Below are 12,092 nucleotides of genomic sequence, written 5' to 3'. Positions count from 1 at the left end.
TGTACAGTGGATTTTAAATGTCATTATACATAAATGTAAAGTATGAACATGTGATGTGTTTATTAGTAATGGTTGCTGCTGGACTACTGAAAGACCAGAGTTTCAAGACATGTCTCTAGTTTATGCCCGTTGCCCAGGTGAGCTATGAGTTTCTATTAATAATTGTCCGTATCCACTTTTACTCAGTTGGCATTGTCAATTTCCACTTTGGTCACCCCGAGCAGAAGTAACTGAAGTTTGTCATGTTTGTTTTCACAGGCACCACCGCCAGTCAATGCAGTGCATAGAGTAGTTTGCCGCAATAGTTCAATAAACAGTTTTTTTACAATTGTGGCATGACTCTTTTTGTAGCCTACATATTCTTTTTTGTACATTAAAGCTCCCATGTAACAGACATTAGCTCTGTGACAATAACTCTTGTTGAATTCTACACTGGCGATAATTGTGATGAAACAGTAAAAATATCACATAGTTGTAGACTGCACTCATAATTTAATTAAGACAATTGTATATAATGAATTTACAATAGAAATTGCAGTCATAAAGGTGATAACTACATTTTCTGTCAAGTACACAGCATTGTTGCTTACCCACAGAGGAGCTGCACACAGACAAAGGAACCACACCATAAACTCCATGGTTACAAACACGTAGTTGTGTTTTCAGCAATGGCTCCGACTGTACAGCCTCTGATTCTGTCTTTATGATGCTGAATGAAATGATGGTCTAACAAGGACTGAAAAAGGCAGTCATAGCCTATGCCAGGGAACGGTGTCAGATTTGCAATCTCTTTTCTCTCCCCCGTCAACACCCTCCTGATTTACACTGAAGTTGATGATAAGTTCACTGATTGAACAGTAACTTGAGATTGGGGAAAACCCTGATTAAAATTATTTCCTCATACCTCATCACATTTCAAAATTAGCTAGTGAACCGTGAAAGGTGCTGTGCGAATGAAAACCTTTTGCCTTTTTTGATTTTATACCTCCATTTCAATACTGAAAACAAACACTCTTAATAATCTTTTAAAATTTAATTTATTTCAGCAGCTACAAAGTCCTGGTATGTCTCATATGATTATGATGCTGCATTCACTATGGAAAAGATGATATTTTCCATTTGTGAACCAGTGTGTTGTGTTCAAGTGCTTTTGTTGTCGTACTGTTGGGAAATTAGTAAATTGCCTGTCACTAATCACTAGGAGACTCCTATTTACTGCAAGCTAGCATCGCTCTGGGTAGGTAACACTAAACCATAAAGTTTTTTTTTTTTAAAGCATTATGTTACAATTGTCAATGACACAACATTGTATAGGCTACAAAAACTCTGCTAACAGTGTCAAAAAAATGTTTAGTAGTGCACAATGCTATCATTCACAACTCTTCCGTTGCTCTCTGCTATTTTGAAAAGGTCAAAGGTTATTTCATATTGGCAACTCGTCATGTTTTACGTCTGCTTTTGGTATTTACCATAATTACCATAGCACATGAAGGCACCATAAGATTACTGTGCATTATACTACCGTAAATCCTCTAATATTGGCCTGTATTCCAATCCCGGCCAGGTCTCTAACACTGGCCGGTCTCGCTGTCGGTGGAGGTAAATAAAGGCCGGTCTCTAAAAGAGGCCGGGGCTATTATTAGAATCAACCGAGTGGAGAGAATTAGCATGGCTTTGCCTATTCTCATTCTCATTGTGACTCCCCACCTTGCTTCTACGTTGTCCCTATTGTAGCTCTCCTACTTCGACCTTAACATACCCATTGGTATTAGGCAAAGCTTCACCACGTTACCGTCCTGGCGATTAAGGAGAGGCATGGTCGTAAGACACATGAGCAACATGGCTAGCGCGTAAAAAAAGGAGGCGCTTCTGAGAACGACAGAACAGAATATAAGGGAGAGCAGAGCAACCAGTGAATCAGATCGATCTCGTCGAGGTACCAGCTGGTAGCGCCGCCTTCACTCTATTGCCTGGTAGTGCAGTTCAGACATTGTTTGAATTGTAATATCATTGTGATACAGTGGATAAAAGATCATCAGTGTTGGGAAGTCTCTGTCTGCGTGGTCTCCTTCGGATGCTTGTTCCAGAGTGTTAATTGGTTTCTTCACAAGACTTAATTGGTTCCAGAGTGCTAATTGCTACGAGGTTCAGGAGTGTGGAGTTTTCAACAACAAAGGCCAAGACGCTTCTTTTGAGACCACTCTCGACTTCCTGTGATGACCGGAAGTTGGTCAAAAACCGGAAACAAACATTAAACGGCCTGTATCTCGAGAACGGAAGGTCGTAGAAACAAAATCCCACCTCTGGCGTGTTCCTTGTGGTCAAATTATGCCTGACGGAGCACATCAGATTGAGTGTACCACCGTTCAAGAGTTATAATCAAAAAACAAATTTTCCCATTGAAATGAATGGTAAAAAGAAAAAGAAGAAAAAGCTGAAAAAGTAACGGGACTCAGAGGGCACATGTTCACCAACATGGCCTTCCATGAGGCTGCTAACTATCAGTCGAATTTAGACACTTTAGGGCTGGATGTTGGTCCTAGAGTTTATGGGATGTTGGAGCAGCTGTTGGAGGCCCCCAGACTGAACCATGTTCAGTTTTATTGTGACTCCCTGCACACTCACCAGTCACTGTTTTATAATCACCCTGTGACGGCGGTGATCAGCTCAAGTGGGCTGTTGCACCCTACCCAAAACCGGGCAATGGCAACATGTGCCGAGCAGTACATGTGTCATTTTGAGGACTTGTATAGCAAGTCCGACATCCTGCTGCCGGCACGTGTTGAAGTAGTGCTGCTCTTTGAGGAGGAAAGGGGCATCCCGGAACTCCTCGAACGGTTTTCAAAATGGAAGGCCTTCACGCCCTCCTGAGAGAGGAATATGTTCCTTCCTTTTCAGGACACGGATGGCGAGGGGCTCCATACCGTCGTCCAAAAGGTTGGGAAGTTCCTCTGTGAGTCCCTACGGGAGACTCATTACAGGGCGGAGTTTTTTCATGGCCAGCCTCGGCGTCATATGTCCCGCCAATACGGCGCGTTAGTTTGGGCGCGGCCTCAACTAACATTAAAAGCTGTACTAAGACCCGGGGATTCCTGGGCCTTGCCCGATATTCGGCGGCCATTGCGGGTCTGGAGCCTCCACTGCTGGAGACCTTCCTCTCCTATGACACCCAGAGGGACAGGGTGAAGAGGATCTTCCTCTTCTCGGACTCTCTGAGCGGTTCCCCCGCAGTGGTTGGGCGGGATTTGGTGGTCCTTCTCTTGAAGGACATATAAGTCCAACACCCGGACACCCTTACACGACTTGAGGGCCCGCACAAAGCCCTATCTAGTGGTGGACTCTCTCCGTGTTGAGGCGTTCGTGAAGGGCATTATGGACCACGTCAGGAATTGCAGTTATAGGACCTTGAAGTGAATAATAAGTGATAACACCTTCTGTCAAGTACACAACATTGTTAGAAAAGATTGCTTACCCACAGAGGAGCTGTACACAGACAAAGGAACCACACCATAAACTCCATGGTTACAACCATATCGGTTGTGTTTCTGCTATGGCTGACTGTACATTCTCTGATTCTGTCGTAGAATGATGCTGAATTAAAAGATGGACCAACAAATGGTGGAAGTGGCAGTGGCAGTCTTCCTTTCTCCACCCACACCCTCATGTCTTTATGTACATAAAGGTTATTAATGAATAGACAGAAAATTGATTAAGGAAACCTTGTTAACTATTATATTTCCTCATACTCCCTTGTTACATTCAAACATAAGCTAGTGAGCACAGTGAAAGGTTAACTGTATGAAAGGTGACTGAATGTGGGCAATGCTCTCTAAGACTAGCTTGGGGCTATTCACCTCGCAGCAGTACTGTATGTGTTCAAGGTATGCGTGGTTGTGCTACTGACAACGCACCTTGAGGTAGCACTGTGCCGCCTGCATGGTGGCCCACCTATAGCACCTTTTCCCTGTCTTCACCCAATATTTACCATGTGTAGGCTAATATGTACGGGCGACGAGGTGACCGGTTCGATGGAAATAATGGCTAGGTGGAGGTCTAGAACTCCGGCGACGTGCGAAGCACGGGGCTGAGCAAAGGATGCAACACTTTCTTGGATATAGACCTCTGAAGTTCGCCTACAAAAAAGCTACCATCTTTGCCCAAATAAGGAGATCCGGTATCTTGAGATTTTTTCTATGGGAAAATAAAATGGGTATTTTCAATTATCGCACCTGTTAAACTCTTGTGGGGAGTTTTTTTTCTTCTTTTTTTGCTCTGCGTGGTGCCTGAATTCAGGCTTGAGCTTGCCAAGGAGCGATGTCAAGAAAGGCTATTCTCTATATTGTCTTTGAATGTAGGCTATTTGATAATTTCAGGCACAGATAATTTCCTGTCTATCAACCCTGCCCCCTGTATTGGTTGAAACATAATCACATCCCAATGGAGCAGTATCAGACTCATTCTGACTAGAATTTGAGTATGACGACAATAGCCTTGCAAATAGCACATTTAAAATCAGAATATTTAAACCTGACATATGATGTAATACGATACATGAATAATAGACGCACAGACAGACAGAGATGTTGCACTTTTATATACAGTACTTTTATTTTGAAATGAAAACTATTAATATTCATTAAAGTGATCATTTCAATAGGCTTACAACTTCTAGTCATACACAGTGCTGTCACAAAATACAGCCATCAGTTGGTTCTTAACAGTCTTCTGTAATATACTCTGGGTTCTCTAGCTACGTTGTTGGTGCTTTGTTTTATGTGTAGAGACCCTGAGCAAACTACTGATGAGGTTTGGTGTTGTTTTGAACATATATTACTGGTTAAGCGTGAGCGTTAGCCCTTAGCTAATCCACTGTTTGCGATTTTGGGCTATAGCGTACAAACGACCAAACAAGTGACCAAACACCTCCATGTTTTCCCTATTAAAATAGAGTTACACGAGTAGTTACACAACCAAGTATGGTGACACAAAATAAAACGTGGCGCTTCTCTAAGTGGGTAAGCAGGATAACTATAATGTATTATAGTAATGTAACGTGTAACTATACTTTAATAGGGAAAACGTGGAGGTGTTTGGTCGCTTCTAACTTCATCTCTGTTTGGATCCTAATGAATTGCTATCAAAGTAGTGCCGTGTGCCAGATCCATTGAGTGCATTGAAATGCAAGAGGTATGTATCAACTCATCTTAGTAAAGGGAATAACATTGTTTAATATGAAAAAATGGTGGCATGTTCCTTTAAGACTCGCCATAGAGAATGAATGGCTGAAATGACCATGGGCCATAGTTTGGGGACCACTGGCTTAATGTACCAATTTAAGTTTAAGTTCACTAAAGCTGGGCATACACTGTGCGATTTTTTCAATCGCGGCAGTCAGCTGCTGCTCATACTGTACGAGTGAATTCGCAAGGGCAGCTCACGATTCCTGTTCTCACACTACATGATCCGATGTTCGGATGCAATCTGACTGCTCACACTGTACGTCCATATCCAACTCGTCGGACTCGATCTATCCGGAACTTTATCAGCTGTGCTGCCATGTAGGCTAAACAAACTATTGTACAAAATGGGTTGCCTTTTGAAATGAATATAGTATATAATATAATAATAACATTACAATAAATATATGGTATACAATGCCATAACCCTGTCTTATTTCAACGAACAACAGGTGTTGCAGTTTTTTTGTTTTGTTTTGTTTTCTTGCTTGCGTGTTGTTGTTCTTGTTGTTTCCAGTGGATGGGTATTCCATTTTTTGTAATACAGAATGCTGTTGTAGTATTGGATTCTTTGCAGTAAACTTGCAGTAAATGTTTGTGTGGTGTCTCACAAACCAACTTGATGGCTATTTGTTAAAAAGATCCCATTGAAGTCAGGAGACCCAGCAGCATGATGACAAGCTCTGGTACCCAGATCACCGCTGAGGAGAACAGCCAAGAACACAAGAGATATCATTACACCCCAGTTGAGCTGATACATCTCACTGTTGCTTCACATGGTGGAAAACAAAATCTAATTCAAAAATTGACATGGCATGACAAAAAATACCAAATGCTTACTTTATAGATTTCTAGCATGGGAACCTGATGAATCTAAGAGCTCACTGCATTTGCTCTGGCAGATCTGTCTAAACACTCGCCCATTTAAACCAATATCAAAAACCAACTGGGCCAATCACAACCGCTTTTCCAATAAGAGGCAGATATTATACAGTGACAGAGAGTGTAGCACTGTTGAGGCACTTTTGAAGCCTAAAGGCCACAAAATGCTCTTGTGACGCAGTGGGTGTGGCTTCCTCCCAGCGATGTGTTGTTGTCTTGTGCCTGTCTGTTCACAGGTGTGCTGATTGGCATGCTGACTAATTGAATTGCTGATTAGTGGGGATGCTGTACCGTTGCACAGGTCACTTGACCCTTTATGGGCTGCCTGCTCCCATTCTATCGTGGGCACGGGGTAGTAAGCACAAGACGTTGGGCTTTTGAACATCTGTTTGCCTCCTGAAGGACTTATACTCAGCCGCTGCCTTACACCTGCTTTTGTGTTGTTTTTGTCTGCATTATTGGTTGCAATAAATTGTGAAAAACGCTTGTTAAAACTACTCTGTGCCTCATCCATGTTATTCTCCTGTGTGGGCGTAACATAGTGGGGGTTCGTCTAAAAAAAAAAAAACTAAAAAAAAAAGGCTGTCTCGTCTTCGGTGAACTTATACATCGGAGAGTGGCACTATTGGTTGGTTAGTAACACCTAACACGTTTTGTCCTGCTCAATATAACTAAGCGCATTTTGTTAACTTCACCCCATAACCCCGCGTACACACTGTCTCCGTCCGTCAACGGATCACGGAGGTTGGATCTGCCGTATGTGTATTTGCATACACGTGATCTGATTGGCTGACGGATCCGTCGCTGCCTGAAAAGTTGAACATTTGGAAGGTAGTGCAGCACTGCTGCAGCCAATCAACCATGGTGATTTCATGTCAATCTGGGAATGAGTGCTGGCTTATCACAGGTAGGCTAATCAGGGCAGCAGGTGTTGGGGCGTTTCATTCGTAATTTGTAACGACCCGGTGACATAATCTCGGTAGAAAAGTACAGGACTACGTTAGCATTCCAATAGCATTTTGGACCAAAATGCCATGGCATGTTTCAACCTGTACAGGGCGCAGAGAGCTAAATCTCCAATACAAAATCATACGAAATGTTACTTTCCTCGGGAAACATGATTTTTGTCAATATTAACCCTGGTAATAGTGTAGGTCACCACTTATGAGTAATTTCAATCAATCAACAGCTCAAAAAACATATTTTAGACTTTAAATGTGCGAAATTTGATTAACTTTCCCGTCCGTTGGTAGGCAAAGTGTGCATCTTTGGGTGTGCAGTTTGTTTTGTTTGTTTGTTGTTTTTGGACGGCAAGGGGCTTAGTAGCAGTCGTCTCGGGGGCACCTCCGAGGCCTGCAGACTTGTCTGTTAACCAACAACTCCTTCGGGCTTGCGGGCTTTGGATCAGTGGGTCCTAGTGCTTAAAGTCCCCAGCCTCACGCTGTCTGAAGATTAGGGTCCATGATTTAATGGGTTTTTGGGGCTTTAGAAGGGCATTGGAAATCACCATTTTCTTCTAAATTATGCGTATTTGTGAGATTATTGAACTCGCTGAGATGACCAAAAATGCCATCGCTGTTGGTTAGGTGGAGCAGCAGCTACTGCCAGCGTCGTCAGTGTCTGAGTTACCACCTTGACCTTGTGTTTCAAGGAGAAAAAGGCTCTTTTGGCCTATGAACATGAGACTGAGAAGGGGTGCGTTTCCCGATAACGATGGATAGACACTCTTACGAGGGTTTTCTACGATTCATCTTAAGATCGATCGTTAGGATTTGCCGACTGTTTCCCGAACATGCTCGTGAACGCGCGTGCACTGCTCTTAAGATGCTCTTAAGGGAGCTGTCCACGATAAAAGTTCTGAAATATCCCCTAATTTGATGGTGATGTCAGGTGACTGCACGTCACAGCTAAGCCACCGTCTGAGCTTCGGATCTACAGATGGTACGGGTTGAGAATGCTCCTTTCTTTCCCGCATAGATATATATATTGACTAGATGTCGCCTTGACTGCTGCAGTTCATAGGAAGGAATGCGTCAATAGAGACGCCATCGTACAGCGGGGTTCTACTCCACTTAAATGCATTGGCGTCAATACAGGCAAAGATCTATCGAACATTAAATCACCATAAATCGTCAAAATCTCAAGCGATTTCGTAGTGTTTTGGTTTGTTTCAACTGACAAACGTGTATTTACGTCGAGTCCAGAGAAAAACTAAGCTTTTTAAAATGACGAAGATAAACGTACCCGTCTAGCCCCATTCACTCCCATTCATGCTGCGCTAGCTCACCATGCTAGCTCACGACCGCCGCTAGACGAACTCTGAGTGAACTCAACCAGGTTTGATACGGGCTCTGGTTGAGGCTGCTGCTTGTCTCGTTGACTCAGGTTGTAATCTCACCAGAAGTTGCTGCTGTTAGATGGTAAGTTGTTTGAACATTTACGTCTGTGCTTTAACACGGTCTGATACTACATAGGCCAATCATTACTTTTATAATCATGTGGCGATGCGTTTGGCGAATGATGTAGTTTACTAATTCACAAATGGAAAAGCCACTATAACGGTGATTTTCTGACGTTTCAACTGAGAAACGGAGTTTGACATCATTGTGAGAAGTCGCCGAATTTGTCGCTAGTCAATAGATAAGAGTTTAATCACTCGGGATGCCCAAAAGTAGCTAAATATGTAACACTGGACAACACGGGTGAACTAGTTTAGAGCTTCAGAATCCCCGCTCCAAGATGGCGCCGGTGTTGACGTATGCTTAGAAGCTGAGGGCGACATCTAGTCAATATATATATCTATGTCTTTCCCGCACATCGGGACTCCCGAAGCATCGGGAAAACTGCAACCACAAGGGGGCAACATAGACCGCCCTAATAATATGAAGGTTCGGCTCATGGAAAAACCCGAGGACACCGCGCTGGTGACAAGCGGAGAAAAGAGACATGACGCTCGGCATGTTAGATTGCAGTTGCAGAGTTTTCGAATGTTTACAGCCTACCTCACAGCTCTTTCACTCGACGTAGCCTATAACTCAGTCAGTCCAGCAGAGATGCCAGAGCAACGTTTTGGTCAATGGAGAGGGAGAGAAATGCTCCGCATATCCGTCTCATTTAATCATTAAAATGAAAGTGATGACTGGCGAAATTAATCAAACAACGTTTCAATAAACCATTGTTGAAATGAATGAAAATGGTTTTAGAAACCTATAGGCCTATCAGAAGGAAATAGCCTTCAATTCAACCTGAAATAGGCTACTCGAAAGGCAACCTTAGATTAATTCATGAATTCATTAGGCTACGGTTACAAGACCGCATTTCCGTGAATAGGCTATTATTGTCAATGTCAAGGCGAAGACGAAAGAGATGGACAAGATGGACATTTTGGCTACATTTACATGCTAGGAATACTTAGAAATGTGTGTATTTTAACCGGTGACGCTGGGTAGCCTACATGTACCCAGCACTTGTTATGACAGATTTTGTCCCCACCACTTTTGACGACTGAAAATAAAATGTATTTAACAGAAATCTCTTTAATACATGCCTATGCTTGTCACTTTACTTATAACCGTAGGCTACATGCATGGAGAAGATCGCGCATTTTGTAACATTGTAACAATGGATGGTCAGATATGCGATAGGGCAGTGAGGGTGATTCATTGTAACCATCGACTAGGAGGCCTAGCTCCGCAATATAAGTTTCTAGCAACGTATGTATCGTATGCATGTTCATGTTGATTCAGGGATAGGCATAGACTACCATAGGCTGCTGGGCGTCAAGCTATATGACAGCATTTTATCATGTGGTAAATTAATAACTAACGTCAGTTTAACATGTCAGAACTTTTGATCGGCGTTTCAAGTCCATGGCGCGAATAAAGCATAACGGTGTTAACAATCGAGCTGTGGCGCAACTGGTTGAAGCATGTGCAAGGTACGCCAGCGATCGGGGTTCGAAACCCACTCGAAGAACCTCTCCGGAACTCATCAAGAGAAAAGTTGTCGTTTTATTAAAAACTGAAAGATTTTCTGTTTTGCGATTTTTTTTATGTTTGCGATGTTTGCTGAAAAGAGAAGTTAATAGCCTATGTAAATTCGTGGTTCAGCGCACACTCACGCACATTTTTACATTGACATAGTGTCGGGCTCAGGTGTCTGTCGAGAGAGAAGAGGGAGAGGCAGTCGTCCTCAGTGCCACATATAGGTAGGCCATAATGTAGTGAACTGGTTAGACGAGTGTGGGGGAGGGGGCATGATCGCACAAGACAATTGCTCTTCATGAAATGGATCTCACATACGGCTGTCGATTTTTAAATGTAGCCTAGGCCTACTACACCACTTGCGAAATCGGACGTGGCACATAGCCTAATTATTAGGCTACTGGATTTAATATAGCAAATCCATGGACTTTGTTCATCCTATATATACAATAAGTATAAAATCCGACAATCCAAAACGATAACGAGATCTCCCAGAAACGAAAAACAAGTTTGTTGAGTAGCCTAGTCCTTCCAACAATCTCAGTTTTTGCGTTTGATAGATAAAAGGCATCCTGTCCTGCTGTATTCCAATGAGAAAAAAAAACATCCAAGGTATAGGGTCACGGTAATGCAGAATGCATGAATCAATCTCTCTCTCTCTCTCTCTCTCTCTCTCTCTCTCTCTCTCTCTCTCTCTCTCTCTCTCTCTCTCTCTCTCTCTCTCTCTCTCTCTCTCTCTCTCTCTCTCTCTCTCTCTCTCTCTCTCTCTCTCTCTCTCTCTCTCTCTCTCTCTCTCTCTCTCTCCCTGGCTTTTTACCAAATGGCGAACCTCGAAAATTATTTAGGATATAGAGCCGTGTCCATTACGCACTACAGTTATTTTTTAGGCTATTGTTTTATTTGAGTGTTTTTGTCTACCATGGCAAACATAGTTGAAACGTTCGCTCTAAACTTATTTATTGTTTTAAGAGAATATGCCAATGATAATGGCACTTTGTAAAAACAACAAATTCTTAGGATTTGTCCTCTCCCCTGCAGCAGGCCCATTCAAAAGCCCATCCACCTCATTTGCATTTGAAAGAGCCCATCACTAAAGTGACACATTTAGTCTGGAAAAAGTAGCAGGCTAGCCTACTTTATGAGTTTTTTGACCCCTCTAATAAATTGCCTATAGGCCTACTACGATATGGAGGAAGGGCTGCCTAACTGTTCCCCCTAAGAGTTTTTTCATAAGATAAAATGTTTACGCTATTTAAGTTTAGGATTTGGTAGACAAGACAACCTCGGAAAAGTTCTTCAGATAAATTTTTTTTTACTGAATTAAAGGAAAGAAAATGTATCACCGGGGTTTCGGGGCTTGCGAAGGCATTCGTTGATATTATCGATGCAGTCCTTGCGGCCACTTCTCCCCATCGTAGGAAACTTTCTGTTTAGTGTTGACAACACAAAGGCCTTCACGTTGTGTGGCAGTGCTTGTTTGCCCTTCGATCCATCCCAGTTGGTGGTTTTGCACCTGTCCCTGAGTTATAGTCTATATGAGTAAGCGCTTATGCTCTAACCGCATAATAAAAGAAGCACCTGCATTCCACAGCAGTGCTTATGGCAAGGCTATTAACACCTGTCACTGAGCTATGGACAAGCAGTTATGCTCGAAAATTATCATAATAACAGACACACCTAATTGTATGGCTCTATGTTTAAACACATAAAATTAGCAAGCATTTCCTCCCGACGTTTGCTTTCTTTTTCTGTCGGTCCGCGGTTGCTTGGTCAATTGCGCAGCAAATTATCAGATCACCGGACCTAATTTCACTCCATGTCTCGCGGACCAGCAGCAGTCTCCACGTTTCGCGGCCCATAGTTTGAGAAACGCTGCATTAAAGTGTCATTTGGTTATAGGCTATATGTTTAGCGATTTCTTTGTGTGTTTTTCATTGTAGTGTGTGTGCATTGAGTAGTTCCTTAAAATACGGAACAAAGAGCGTCCCGT

Source organism: Sardina pilchardus, chromosome 22 (assembly GCF_963854185.1).
Source record: "Sardina pilchardus chromosome 22, fSarPil1.1, whole genome shotgun sequence".
In the NCBI taxonomy this organism is placed as follows: domain Eukaryota; kingdom Metazoa; phylum Chordata; class Actinopteri; order Clupeiformes; family Clupeidae; genus Sardina; species Sardina pilchardus.
The sequence above is the reverse complement of the archived record's forward strand: the minus strand, read 5'-3'. Positions refer to the sequence as shown.